The sequence below is a fragment of the Pongo abelii genome, chromosome 10 (assembly GCF_028885655.2).
Source record: "Pongo abelii isolate AG06213 chromosome 10, NHGRI_mPonAbe1-v2.0_pri, whole genome shotgun sequence".
NCBI classification, from domain to species: domain Eukaryota; kingdom Metazoa; phylum Chordata; class Mammalia; order Primates; family Hominidae; genus Pongo; species Pongo abelii.
Genome location: NC_071995.2, coordinates 3,755,497 through 3,770,502, shown reverse-complemented (window position 1 = coordinate 3,770,502; position 15,006 = coordinate 3,755,497). Strand labels below are relative to the sequence as shown.

General features: G+C 46.3%; 1 protein-coding gene and 1 non-coding gene across 6 annotated transcripts in view; both read left to right on the top strand.

Annotated features, from left to right (window-relative positions):
• The window catches only part of CRACR2A (calcium release activated channel regulator 2A), a 146,627-nt gene that overhangs the window by 15,020 nt on the left and 116,601 nt on the right, over positions 1-15,006 (top strand). For 3 of the 5 annotated variants that reach the window (XM_054526683.2, XM_063711994.1, XM_054526684.2), the window contains exon 2: positions 4,934-5,202. The exons of the other annotated variants lie outside the window; for them this stretch is intronic. The gene's annotated coding sequence lies outside the window, so the exon portion shown is untranslated. The remainder of the gene's footprint in view (positions 1-4,933; positions 5,203-15,006) is intronic. 5 annotated transcript variants of the gene reach the window in all.
• Positions 11,933-12,036, top strand: LOC112135935 (U6 spliceosomal RNA). The gene has a single exon (XR_002917160.2). It is a non-coding gene; the product is annotated as a U6 spliceosomal RNA (small nuclear RNA).

The window sequence follows — 15,006 nt, the reverse complement described above, 5'->3', positions numbered from 1 at the left end:
CTAGAATTGCCCACATGTACTGAATGCACTTTATGAATGCCCTGAAGAGTGCATAGGGTGTTGTGATTAGAAGCCACTCACCATGGGGCTTGGCCAGCCTGGCACCCCACCCCACAGGACATGACACCAGAAAGAGTGTCACCAAACAAGGTGAGGAGATTTTGAGGAGGCCTATTTAGAAGACATCATTTTATCAATGAGAGGCTCCTTTAGGAGAGGAAGCCTTGGTAGGACTTGTCCTCTAGTTCTGATCTGAGCCCTACAAAAGCCAGTAGGACTTGATGCCTTGGAATTCAAAGGATATGTGTTCTTCCATCCCAGTGGCCTTGTGGGAGTATCCGAGAATAGATGTAGATGGGACCACAGAGTCCATGCTGGCCTCAACTGCTCCTTCCCCCACTTACTACATCCCATTGGCCACCTAGTCCTCTTGATTCCACCTCTGAATAGCTCTAGAATCTCTTCACCTGCGCCTACTTCTGCTGCCATCGCCCTGGTCCAAGATGTTGCCATCTCTTGCCTGGGCTGTAGTGATTCCCCCAACCAGCCTCCATGTATCCACTCCATATCCCCCTTCTTCCAATTTCATTCCCCACAAGCAGCCAAAGTCGTCTTTTTAAAAATGCAAATCAGATCATGTCTCTCCCAACCTTTTAGATTTTAACTTTAATGATTTTCTCTGGCTTGTTGGGATAAAGTCCCAAATCTCTAACCTGGCCCATCAAGTCCTACTCTTCAGCCTCATCTCCTACCACTGTCTTCCACATTAGGATTGTTCTAGCCACCCGGGTTTCCTTCTATTTCTTGAATACACAAAAAGCTTGTTCTACCTGAGGGTATTTATGCCCGCTGTCCTCCCTCCTTAACACACTTCCCACCCACCTTTCCTGGGGTTGCTCCTATTCATCCCGTGGACCCAACAGAAATGTAATTTCCTTTCGTCTTCTGTGTTGGTCTTGTTGCTTTGGGCTCCCTATAGCAAGCCCTTTGTATGTCTTCATGTCTTCATCAGAGCATTTACCCCAGCTGTGATCCTGTAATCATTGTTGTAATTTCTGTCCACTTTCTTCCCTATCCACTACCTGGTAAGGGCTGAGTTCATCACCCTATCCCAGCACAAAGCACAAAGCCTGGCACATGGTAGCTGTTGCTTATTGGAGAATGCATCTGTGAATGAATCTGGCTTTTGCTTCCATCCCTCCACTGGGACTGCTATTACTGAGTTCACCCGTGGCCTCCTCATTGATAAGTCCAGGGTTTCTTCTCTGGAATGTCTGACATGTCTTCAACATTTGAACCTGCTGTCAACCTCTAGTTCGTTAAACGTTCTCCATCTTTTCTCATCCTTTGGTTTTGAGACAACATTATTTCCTTTGCTTTCTCTCTAAGCACTGCTTCTGAGCCTCCTTGGCTGATGTGCTCTGAGTGTCCCTTAAATGTTAGTGTCCTGCGTGATTCCAGCCCTCAGTTTTTTCTGCTCCCTCTGCACAGTCTGTGAGCAGCCTTCATTATGTCTGTGGCTTCAACCCTCATATATTTCAACTGGCAAATCCCACACCTACATGTCTAGCCCTGTCCCCACTCCTGCGCACCAGATCTTTGTCTCACTGCATCCTAAATGCCTCCACCCCGATGTCCCATGGAAGCCTCAAGCTTAACATTTCCAAGTGGAACTAATTCTCTTCCTTGCCAAGCTTGTTCTTCCTGTAGAATTTCCAATCTGGCTAAATAATGTCAGCCATCCACCTAACCTCTGAAGCTAGATGTCATGGAGTCATCCTAGATACCTCTGCCAGCTTAGTACCCATGTTCAGCTGTCATCACACTCTGTCTCTTGAATCTGTCCCTATCCCTCCTCTCTCTGCACTGCCACCACCTTAGTGCAGCCCCTGCTGTACTTATTGGGGTCATAGCATCAGCCTCTTACCTTGGCCCCCTCCTTCCATCTTCTTTCCCATCTAGTCTATTACTAGCACTCATGCCAGAGATCTTGTCACAGAGAACAAAGCCCAATCAAGCCACCTTCCTGCCTCATCCCACACCTTTCTTCTTCATGCCCATACAGTAAAGCCCATTCTCTTGATGGGCTTCTTCACAGCTTACTTGTCTTTCCCTCTGGCTTTTGGTTCTCTTTGCAGCATTCATGGTCCTCTGAGCATGCCATCCCTTCTCAGTACAGGCTTATAGTGTCAAGCAGGGTTCTCCAACATCAGAATCACAAGGAAGGCCTGCTGTGAAAACATGGCATGCTGGGCCTCATCTGCGGAGGTTCTAACTCTGTGGGTCTGAGATGAGGCCCAAGATCTGAATTGGTAACAAGTTTCCAGGGACTGCGGGGGCTTCTTTCCTGGCGGCCACTGTGAGAACCACCAGTGTAGCCTATAAAGCATGCGAGCCTCAGAGCTCCACTGCCTGGGTCCAAGTCCTGCCTCTGCTACCCACTTCCTGTATCACTTAACCTCTCCATGCCTCAGTTTACTTATCCGTAAAATGGGGCTAATCCTTGAACTACCTTACAGGCTTTGGAGGAGGATTAAATGGGTTAGTACCCAGAAAACTTTCAAACACTGCCTGGGCCATTGTAAGTGTCAGGAACTGTTAGTTGCCACCATTGTTGGTTGTTATTTTATTATTATTTACATAATCGGTTGTGAATGTCTGCCTCCCTCTCTTTATTGCTTGCAGTTTTCTTGTCTCCCTTCAAGAATTCATTTCTTTTCTGAGGAGCATTTTGCTAACACTCTCCCAGCCCCAGATCTCCCTGCACCCTTCTTTGTGCTCACACAGGCCTGCGTGCACCCCGTCCCAGCCTCTGCCTCCCTGCACTCAACTCTTTTCCAGGAATGGGGCTCACTTGCTGTATCTCCGCAAGGCTTCATTTTCTTCCAGCTTTATTGAGGTGTAACTGAAAGATAAAATTCTATAAATTTAAGGTGTACAACATGATGATTTGATATATGTGTGTATTACGAAATGATACCCCAATCAAGTTGGTTAACATAGAATTCAAAGAGAAAAATTTTTTTATAAAGTTAGTTAATACATTCATCACCCCACCTAGTTACCATTTTTGTGTATGTGGTAGGAGCATTTAAAATCTACCCTCTTAGCAAATTTCAAGTATACAATACAGTATTAAGTCATCATGCTGTACGTTAGATCTCTAGAACTTATCCGCTTATCTACATTATAACTGCAATTTTGTACCCTTGGATCAACATTTCCCCTCTCTCCCCACCTACAGCCCCTTGCAACCACCATTCTACTCTCTGTTTCTCTGAGTTCAATTGTTTTAGATTCCACATATAAGTGAGATCATAAATTTGCCTTTCTCTGTCTGGCTTACCTCACTTAGCATAATGCCCTCAAGGTTCGAGGTTCACCCCTGTTGTCGCAAATGGTAGGGTTTCCTTCTTTTTATGGATAAATTATATTCTATTATGTATATGCACACACACACACACACACACACACACACACACACACACACACACACACACACACACTCCCCACAGTTTCTTTATCCATTCATCTGTTGAGGGACACTTAGGTTGTTTCCATGTCTTGGTGATTGTGAATACTACTGCTGTGAACACGGGAGTGCAGAGATGACTTTGAGCTACTGATCGTGTTTCCTTCAGACATATACCTAGAAGTGGGATTGTTGGATCATATGCTAGTTCTATTCTTAGTTTTTTGAGGAACTTCCTTGCCATTTTCAGTGTTTAGTCCCTGACTTCAATTTTGAGTCCTGGGAGCCCAGCAAAGTGTCTGGTACATCAGTGGGGGTAAAAAATATTTCTTAATTAAAAGATGGAATTGGCATATGTTGCAGAATTTATTGAAAATACAGGCTGGGTGGGGTGGCTCACGCCTGTAATCCCAGCACTTTGGGAGGCTGAGGCGGGCAGATCATGAGGTCAGGAGATTGAGACCATTCTGGCTAACACGGTGAAACCCCGTCTCTACTAAAAATATTAAAAAAAAAAATTAGCTGGGCGTGGTGGCGGGCGCCTATAGTCCCAGCTACTGGGGAGGCTGAGGCAGGAGAATGGCGTGAACCCGGGAGGTGGAGCTTGCAGTGAGCAGAGATCACGCTACTGCACTCCAGCCTGGGCGACAGAGCGAGACTCCATCTCAAAAAAAAAAAAAAAAGAAAGAAAATATAGCAGAATGTGTCCAGTCCAGGAAAAGGACTGAATACCAAGAAAAGGTGGAGAGAAAAGTGTGTGTGTGTGTGTTTGTGTGTGTGTGTGTGTGTGTGTGTGTGTCCTGAAAGTTTGGGAATGTTGTGGTTAGGACAGTGGGATTGGATTCAAGAATGTGGTCTTGTGGTCTCAGGAACATCTCAGTGCACATCACCTCGGATAATCTTAGCTATGAGTAGCAAAAACCCACAACTCGATGGATTTAAACAAGGATATTTATTGCACGTGTAATAAGAAGTCTGGAGGAAGGGTGACATTGGTGTTGTCTGATCCGGTGGTCAACAATGTCTTCAAGGGCCCGGATTCATTCTTTCTGTTCTGCCTCAGGCTTCCTCCTCATGGTCACAAAGTGGCTGCGGAAGTTCTAGTCAACACATTAGATGGCACAGCATCCAGCAGAGGAAAAGAGCCAGGAAAACACTTCCCCGAGCACCCCTAGCAGGGCTCCTCTCATGTCTTAACAACCAGAGACGTAGTAGAGTCCACCCCAACCTATCCACTGGCAAGAAGCTTGCATTGTTTTGGCTGGATGAGGCCTCTGAGCTGGGGAGGAGGTCACTGTCCTGAGTGTACAGAACTGGAGTTCTGCTAGAAAGGAGGAAAGGATAAATGGATGCTGCTTCAGCAAGCCACAGTGTCTGCCTCAAAGCCCAACCCAGATAATCTAAAATGAATTGCTTGAAGTCAAAGCGAGGAACCCTTTCCTCTCTCTGTTCTACCCACAGGTCATGCCCTGACCACAGCTGCCCTTCAGGAGGCTGGCACGGAGCCACCTAGGGCTGTTGGGCTGTTTGGCAAGGGTGGGGCGCCAGCAACTTGCCACTCTTCCTCCATGAGCCCAGCCAGAGCCTCCACTGGGCCCTTAGCACAAAAAAACCCCTGCAGGAGCCAGATCCAGAGCGCTGGGATTCAGCAGGAGTGCCAGGAGAATTCAACACAGGTGTGCTTCCTCCTCTCCTGCCAGGCGTGTGGCTGCACAGGAGTCTTGCTGATGGTAAGAATCGGAGTTCCTGGATTCAGGGGGTACTGGGAGCAGCCGCCTGTGAGAAGGCTGGGCCAAACAAACAAATGTTCTGAATGAGGATAAGAAAACAGCGTTTCTGCCGAGGGTCTCTTGATTTTCTGTAGCCTGCCCCTGGCTTGAAAACTGTCAGCTTAGCAAAGTGGACTCTCAAACCACCTGGATCTCATGTTTTTTGCTTGTCAGATTCCTTGACAGCTGCAGAATAGGCTCAACATCCCGCAGGGTCTGCTTCTCTGACTGGGACAAAAGCGCTCATAAGAAACTGATGGGAGCAGCTTAACCGGGGGTGGCAGACAATTCTGGCCAGGAGTGGGTGTCCACAGTGGGCAAGAAGTGTGGGCTCCATGCCAGGAGCAGTGGCAACAGCTTCTAGAAATTGTCTAATAGCCTGACATCCTAAAGAATGTCCCGAAGAGCTGGAAAAGCAGTTCTTCCAGACACATGCAGGGAGCAGCGAAATGAGATGCAGTAGAAGGTTGAATCCAGCTGGGAGCACAGTGCAATTTAGTTAAGAGTGACTTCTGTGGCATCTGCTGGTCGTGGGTGAGGGCTGTGGGAAGATAATACTAATTTGGCCATTATTACATGTGTCTTCCTTGAATCTTCAATCAGATTGTCAACTCTTTGAGGGTAGTAATGGAATATTTTATTTCTTTTGCATTCTTCACAAGGTTGGGTACTCAGCCACTGTTTATTGGTTGAGTATTTGATGTATTCCGACACAATAAACTTGACCAGGCCAGGTCCTAGAATCTTCATTCATGGGAGCAGTGTTGTCACCAGTATCTGTTGGGCACCTGCTGAGAAGGAGCGGTGGCAGGTACTTTTGCCACCCGAGTTGGCCTGAGGTTGCTGAGTGTATGAGTTTCCTAGGGCTGCCTTAACAAAGTGCCACCAACTGGATGATTAACAGAAATATCAGGTCTCCCAGTTCTAGAGGCTAGAGGTCTACAACCAAGGTATCAGCAGGGCCTGATCCCTCTGTGGTATATATGAGGCCCCTCCTTGCCTCGCTCTGGCTTCTGATAATTTGCCGGCCGACTTTGGTCTTCCTTGGCTTGCAGCTGCGTCACTCCAATCCCTGCCTTTATCATCACATGGCATTCTCCCTGTGTGTATGTGTTTCCAATGTTCCCATTTTTATAAGGACATCAGCCATATTAGGAACCACCCTACTCCAGTATGACCTCATCTTAACTCATTACATCTTCAGCAACCCCGTTTCCAAAGAAGGTCACATTCTGAGGTACTGGGGGTTAGGACTTTGATGTGGAGATCACAGTTCAAGCTTCTACACTAAGTGAGCTCATTCACAGTGACAAGACTAGGGACATACAAAGGGCCGGGGTGAATATGAATGGTGTTCTGTGGTGCTGCCTGAAAGTGACTGGCAGCAGTGTCATCAGGGGAGCATGTCCTCTGTTCTCAGCATTCCCTAGGGAGGTGTGCTGAGCTGGGGCCCAGCTGGACACATTGGATGCTGTGCTCCAGAGGAGGAACTGCACTCACCTATCGCTCTCCTTTGTATGGGACAAGTGGGACAGAGCCTTGACTGGGGGAACACATCACTGGGGTTCCAGGCAGCCTTAACTTCGAGGAATGCCAGGAAATTCTATCTGCCCAGCACCTGGTGACCCTGGAGCTCCTCAGTTTCCTGGGAAGTTGAGTTTTGGAGCAGTCTCTCCCAGAGAGGCTGGGAGTACATCACTTTCCCCCTAGAGGCGGCGGAGGCTGCTGGGCCCAACTAGCTTATTGCCAGGCAACCCAGAGAGAGTTCCAGACACCAGATACTGAACAACCTACTTGTCTCCAAACCTAGTAAAGCTTGGACCCAATGCTGCCAACTTTTCTGCCTCTCCAGTTTTGGAGCCCTTAATGTGAAGGTGCAACCCAGAAGCCTGCAGGCTGTTCATAGCCTGTAGATGTGTTTTCTTCCCAGTAGCTGGTGTACACAGTGTTTCTGTATTATTTTTCAAATAAGAAATACATTTGTGTGGTTCAAAAATTAAAGCGCTATAGAAAGGTATTTGGTGAAATCTTATCCCTGCCTCCATTGGCCAGTCCTGCCCTGCCCCTCCCCTGTAACCACTTTTATTGGTTTCCTATACAACCTTCCAGGATTTCTTTTGCAGATAAAAGTCAGTACAGATACATATCTGCCTCATCCCTCTACTTCTTACGTAATTATAGCAGACTCTACACACTATTTTTAACCTTGCCTTTTTCACTCAATTTATCTTGGTGATCTTTCCGTATCCGTATGTGGAGAGCTTCCTCATTCTTTTTTTACAGGGGCATAGTATCCCATTGTATGGATTTACCATAATTCAGCAATCCCCTACTGATGAACACGAGTTGTTTTTAGTCATTTGCTGTTAATATTACAGGAAACACTGCACGGAATAGACCTGCCATTTCATGTTGACCCTGAACGCGTGTAACATTTAAAAATTCTGAAAAATCTTTGAATAATCAACAGAACTGGGAAACACTTGGTTCTAGTATGTGGACAACTGGTTGGGTTGGGTAGCAGCTGTCCTTTTAAAGAGACCTCCCTGCCCCGCCTGGCATCTTCCCCACCACCTCTTGCTGACCCTCTTGTGTTTAGCCTGAGCATTGACTGGCATCTAGCAACATTGTGCTGTTTCTCTCATAGAGTATTAAGGAGGAAGGGAAATCACTCATGTACTCATGTCTCTTCAAGGGGGAAACTGAAAACCAAGGAGGCTGTCTTTTTCCAGCAGAGGGAGGAGGGCAGACTCGATATGAAAGCGATTCTGCTTCATCGGCTCCTGAGCACTCGGCCCATTTCTGTTACTCTTCTGTATGCTTGAGATTGCAGCCCCTGCCTTGCTACGTCCAGGCTTTCATCTCAGGAGCTGAAAAGTGGAAGGGAAAGAACTCTGCTCTCTTCCTGCTTTTGCGCACTGTCTGAGTAACTGCATGGAGACCAGCAATAAAAATGAAATATAAGACAGTCAGAAGTGTTGTTCCATTACATGGATTATCTCATCAGACCCCCCAAGGCAGTGGTAGCACTAGCTCCCTTTTCCAGACAAGGAAACAGTAGCAGAGTGAAGTGGCTTCACCAAGACTCATAACTCGTACACAGAAGAACTAGGATCAGAACCCAGGTTTTTCTGTCACTAGAACCTGACATTTTAGCCAATCTATCACGCTGCTTCCAAAGTGTTTTTTTTTTTTTCTTGAGATGGAGTCTCGCTCTGTCACCCAGGCTGGAATGCAGTGATGCAATTTTGGCTCACCACAACCTCTGCCTCCCGGGTTCAGGTGATTCTCCTGCCTCAGCCTCCGGGGTAGCTGGGACTACAGGTGCGCACCATCACATCCAGCTAATTTTTGTATTTTTAGTAGAGATGGGGTTTCACCATGTTGGCCAGGATGGTCTCGCTCTCTTGACCTCGTGACCTGCCTGCCTTGTCCTCCCAAAGTGTTGGGATTACATGCATAAGCCAGCTCACCCGGCCCCAAAGTCTTTTTAAATAAGGTGTGGTTTACAGTTAAGCCTCTCACCTTCTAAGTTTGTCATTACTGATGCTGTGGAGATGACAGTCATGACAAAGATAAGAGCAGCTCTGAAAATGGGCGAGATGGCTACATGCTGCAAAAAAGGTGGATGACAGTGCCGTCTGTGGTCTCCTAACTAACATGACGGCTGTTCCTTGACAGCTTTTCCCATTTCATAGAGTGGAATTGGCTCCCCTGCCCTTTTGCTCTTTCAATCTGAGAACATGTATTGAGCACCTTCTGAATGCACTGCGCTCGGTGTGAGTGATAAGCCTGGTGCCTGGAGGCCAGTTCAGGCAGGTCAACAGAAAGCTGCAGTGCCACCAGCTATATGTGGTATTGGTGACATGGATGCATTGGGTTGAGTCCAGAATGTGACAAAAGAGACAAATACACCATGGAGCAACCATGGACAACAAGGGGAGTGGCTTCTAGCTGTCTTGGGTCGTTGTCATTTTACACTACTTGATGAAGGAAGGAAGTGGGGCCCAGAAGTGGTGGCTATGAGCTAAGGTATTGAGCCATCCTTCTGCCCGCAGCCCAGCATGAACATGACCACAACTGGCAGCTCTCTGGAGGCCACTCGGGGTTGAAAGGTGGGCCAAAGGAACCCTGCCTCCCTTTGCTGCTCCACCTCAGCTTTTCTCATTCCTGGCCATTTGTTTATCCTGTAAGCTGGGGGCTGGGGGTCTCCCAAAAGATCACTCACCCTGAGAGTTAGCATTCTTCCAGCGGGGCAAAATCCTCTTCCCTGCTGAAGAAATTCTAAACCCAGCCAGCTGAAAGAGGAAGAGTGCAGGGGTGAGGGGAGGATGGGACCAAGAGGGCACATTCCACCTGATCTCTGAAATCACACCTCAGCAATAGGACTTGCCCACCAAGGCTTCTCGTCACCATGCTTTGTTGGATTTGTAATGTTGTTTATCTCTCTTCTCCCGCAAGTTTGCATGCAACAGCATCTGTCATCTCTGTGGTTATCTTAGAACAACTGGGGCTTTTTCTTTTTATTCATTCTTTCTCTGAGTGCAGTGCTAACCACAGCAGCCTAGGGGCAGAGGGGTTGGGGAGGGAGCCAGTTGCTTTTCATTGAAATGCTATGGTCTTCAGCTGCAGCTGGTGCCAGTGCTGAAACTGTGTGAAACGAAAGTGTTGAAACTCAGTCCCAAGTGACTTCTGGGGATCCGTTGCCTGTGTTTCCTATGGATGAGTAATTAGAAACGAGTGGTTTTCAGGTTGAAAAGGAGAATCCAGAGTCCTGATGGAATACAGACAGCAGGCACATCTAGGGCCACAGACAGTTATGTGTGCTGCTCTGTGCTGGCAGCTGTGTGCAGATACAAGAGAAGTATCCCATACCCTCCTTGCCCTCAAGGAACTTAGTGACAGGAAGGGGAGCAAAATTTACAGTTGGCCTACCCTCTTGGGCCTGTTTCCTCATTACAGAAATGAATGAGGTTACACTTGATCAGTATTCCTTATTTTTTATTTTTTATTTTTTTTAGATTCAGGAGGTACACCTGCAAGTCTGTTACATGGAGATATTGCATAATGCTGAGGTTTGGGGTTCTAATTAACCCATCACCCAAATAACGAACATAGTATGCAATAGATAGTTTTTCAGCCCTTGTTTGGCGAGTGTTTCTAATGGGGTCAGTGCTGTCCCCTAGAGTAACGCCTCTCACACTTTCAACAAAGTTAAGCCAAAAGCCCGGTGTTTAGGAAATGGTTGTTTTAGGAAGAGAAGCCTAAATGGAATAAAGACAAAACCTTGAAATGATGAGATGATCTCCCTGCTTCATGCATTCTGTCTAGATCAGAGCATTTCCAAATATACACTTAACTGAAAAGGGCACAGTGCAATACGCAGTTACCGCAAAGCAAGGAACCCACGCGCAGGTCTGTAACAGGAAATCTGAGACTTCATCGAGCAGATGTAGAATTAGATACTAGTTTAAATTAGCAGAGGCGCCTCAAACTTGTTTATAAAAGCTGTTTTAAAAATAATATTCTTATCACATATATTTATATTTGTAGTACAATGATAAGAAATCTCTTGCAAAAATTAGCTATCATGGTTACTTCTTTGGGGTTGCCTTTTGTTCTTCCCTCTTACTCTGATATTCTCCTTCAAGATTTACCCAACAACTTTTCCCAATCCATCCTCTTTTTCTCACCACCCATACTGTAAGGATGTCATTGTAAAGGCTTTTTTTTTTTTTTTTTTTTTTTTTTTTTTTTTTTTTTTTTGAGACAGAGTTTCATTCTGTTGCCCGGCTGAAGTGCAGTGGCGCGATCTTGGCTCACTGCAACCTCTGCCTCCCGGGTTCAAGCGATTCTCCCGCCTTAGCCTCCTGAGTAGCTGGGACTACAGGGTGTGCCACCACGCCCGGCTAATTTTTGTATTTTTAGTAGAGATGGGGTTTCACCATGTTGGCCAGGATGGTCTCAATCTCTTGACCTTGTGATCCGCCCATCTCGGCCTCCCAAAGTGCTGGGATTACAAGCGTGAGCTACCGCGCCCAGCCTCTCTCTTTTTCTTTCTTTCTTTCTTTCTTTCTTTCTTTCTTTCTTTCTTTCTTTCTTTCTTTCTTTCTTTCTTTCTTTCTTTCTTTCTCTCTCTCTCTCTCTCTCTCTGTCTCTCTCTCTCTTTCTTTCTTTCTTTTTCTTTACTGCTAAAGACTGAATATATACCTCAACACAGTGGGTGGGATTTCCAGACTGGAAATATGTTTTCTGTGACACTTCGTCATTATCCTGCCCCATGTCACAGCGTGATAAATTATCATGACACTACACTTATATGTAAGACTGAGCTCATGAGACAGGATCCTGTGCTTCCTTGTTTTCTCTGCTTGTACATTTGTAATTTGATTTGGCTTGTTATCTGTACCTCAGTGAAGGTTGTTTCCTTCTTCCTGTTATCATATACAGCCAGGAAAGGGGGGTAACTCATCGTAACACTTCTTTATTCTATTGTCCTCCTATATCCCTCTGCTCTTTTATTTCCTTGTACTTCTTATATGAAGTGGCTTCTATTTGTCTTCTGTTAAATCTAAACTTATCCATTATAGGTAGGTGGAAGTGTTGACTACTTCATTATGTGTTCCAGTGCAGGCATGCATGAGCATGTACATATTGAAAGACATATTATTTTATTAAGAATCACATTTCTGTGCTCACTTTGGCAGCACGTATACTAAAATTGGAATGATACAGAGATTATCATGGCTCCTGCACAGGATGACATGCCAAGTGTGTGCTCACTCTCTCTCTCTCTCTGTGTGTGTGTGTATATATATATATAATATATATTTATATATATTAATCGCATTACCTTTTTCTCCTTTTATTAAAACTAGGGCTACTTTATGCATTTGGGTTGACTGACTTTTCTAGGAATTTTATTTCAGGTGGTAAAGAGGATGTTTCTAAATATTTGTTACAAAAATGGGGCATTGATTGGATAGGGTGGAGCACCACCGGATTAAATGATCTCCAAGGTCTCTGACATTTTTTGTGCAACATTTACAAAATAACGGATGACAGCCTGATTCGTGACTCAGTCAGAAAAAAAAAAAATCCTGGAGGAGAAAGTGATCAGTGAAAGCTGGTATTCTTTATTTATAATGTCTTCTTCAATGAAGTACTGTCCGGGAGATGTGGCTGTCCTCGCTCCTGCCCCACCATCCTGGCTGCACTTGAGAAACTGGGGAATTGAAGAAAAGAAAATACTTATTTAATTTCCCATCCAGGATCATGTGAAAACAAATTTCTGGAGTGAGGCCCACACATCTGGAATGTTTAAAAATATCCCCAGATGATCTGATGTACTCTGAGGGTTGAGAATTAGTGCATGCAGAGGGGTGAATGGTAAAAAGATAGGCCCATGTCCTAAGTGCCAGAACTGGTGAATATGACCTTATTTGGAAAAAGGAGTCTTTGCAGATGTAATGAAGTTACAGATCTTCAGATGAGATCATCCTGGGTTATCTGGGTGGGCCCTCAATTCGGTGGCAAGTGTCTTCATAAAGAGACACACAGAGGAGGGACACAGAGAGAAAAAGGCCAAATGAGGATAGAGGCAGAGTTGGAGCGATATAGCCTCCAGCCAAGGAACACCTGGAGGTACCAGAGCTGGAAGAAGCAAGGAGCAGATTCTCTCCAGGAGCCTTTAGAGGGGACACAGCGCTGCAGTCACCTTGATTTAGGACTTCTGGCCTCCAGAACTGTGAGACAAGGAATCTGTTGTTTTAAGACACCTGGTTTTTGATAATTCATTGGCAACCCTTATAGATTAAAACCCTGCCTAACGGGTGGAGGAGATTTGGTGAGATGGAAGAGATGTGGGAGAGCCTTTCTCATATGGAAGCAAAGTGAGTGAAAGCAGGGAGGCCTGGCTGGAGGGAAAATGGGAGGCAGGACCACTATTATAGAACAGCGACTGTCCAGGGGGAGCGGGCACTAATTCTGTGGAGAACCCACCAGAGAATATTTCCTTTTTCTAGGAAAGATGAATTCTTCTCCATTCTTCTTCTCCATTTTGTCCTGTCCTATTTTGGAAAATAGTGCTTGCTGCGCCTCCTTAGACCAGAAGAGCCCAAGCAGCCCAGGAAGCGAGTTCACACTCCATTCCATAGCAGTGGGAACGAGTGAAGGGTGAGGTTCTCACTAAGTCCATCAATGTAAGGGTCACTCCCTCCAGGGTGCACTCCACCCCTCCCCAACACCAGCAGTTCTACTTTACGGTGGTGGCTTTATGAATCCCAGCAGAGCTATTTGTTTTGCAGCCCTAGACGGTCCGGGTGATATTGCTGACATCATTGGATGGCCCTGCCAATGTCTTAGAAGTCAGTCCCACCTGCAGATATCTAAACTAAGTCACATCACTTCTGACAAACTTCTCCTAAGAGACCATTTTCTCCTACGCTCAGACCACCAAGCTGGAATGAGAGCAGCCAGCCTCGGAGCACACACAATGCCAGCTGTGCTTAGTTAATAACCAGCCAGCTATCTTGGGGAGACATCTCGCGGGGCACTGCATGATGAAGCGCAGATCCATGCCCTACTTTCTGCAAACTTAAGCAAGCAAAACTTTCATTAACAATGCCCATGAAAGCAGAGCCCTCGCTGATTTTTCTGGCTGGCTCAGCAGGAGCTGAGAGGGTGTGAGAGGGCTTGTACAAGAACGCACTAATCTCATTACTGGATCCTGTGTGTGCATTTCCCAGGTGTTGTTTTGAACAGTGAACTCAGAAAGGGCCAATACTCTGGGAGCAGAGAGGTCACCCTGAGTATAATATGGCCTTAAGGGTAGAGAAAAGCAATTAAACGCCACCTGACAAGAAGAATCTAGGGACTGTGATGCACTGAGCACTGGGGCCGGGTGGTGGGGGCCTGGATTGGAAGGAGACAGGAGGAAACAGAGGGGAACAACTGTTGCATAATTATTATTAGTCTTTGATTGTCAGCTCTATTGGGGATTTGACATTACCCATTGTCCTAGAAATGAAGGAAGGACATAGGGATGCCTTCATTTCATTTTCTGGAAATAAACATCTTTAAAGGAAGGAGATCTCTTCCTTCTATGGACACCATCATATGACTGACACTGTAATGTCAGTGGCTACTGATTTAATGTTGAGAGAGACACTGCAGAATGGTAAGCACAGGCCAAAATGCAGCTGTTGGCTCCAAGGAGCAGCTTTGGGATCCCTTGGATAAGAGGCCCTGGTGGAGGTCATTCCAGGCATCTTCCTGCCTACAAGAACCCCAGCATCCTTGCCTACTATGGGCTTGAGGGAGAAAGGCCTGGCCTCTTAACGTGAGATGTGGGGCTGAGGTTAGGGAACAGGATGGAGGACCATGGCTGGAGTTGCTAAGTCTCACCGGGGCACTGAGCTGCCCCTAGGGACACCTAGGGGCATCCCTAGGTGTCTCTCTGTGCCACTGAGTCAGAGGACATGTGAAAACGTTTCCAATTGAGCAGTAGGGTATTTTGAACGCAAACACACACAGTTTCCAAACCCCTGACCACTGACCTTCTCTTATTTATTAGAAAATCCAAAAGCGTTTTCCAGGGTTGGCTGGAAGGGTGGATAAATCTGACACTAACTGGCCACCTGAACCATGGAGAGAAACAGTGTCCTCCAGAGAGCAAGCACCATTAGAGAAGCCCTATCATAGTGAGAAGGCCTAAGGCTGGTTGCTGTCCACATACAGCTCCAACCCAGAGAAAGGGCATGCCAG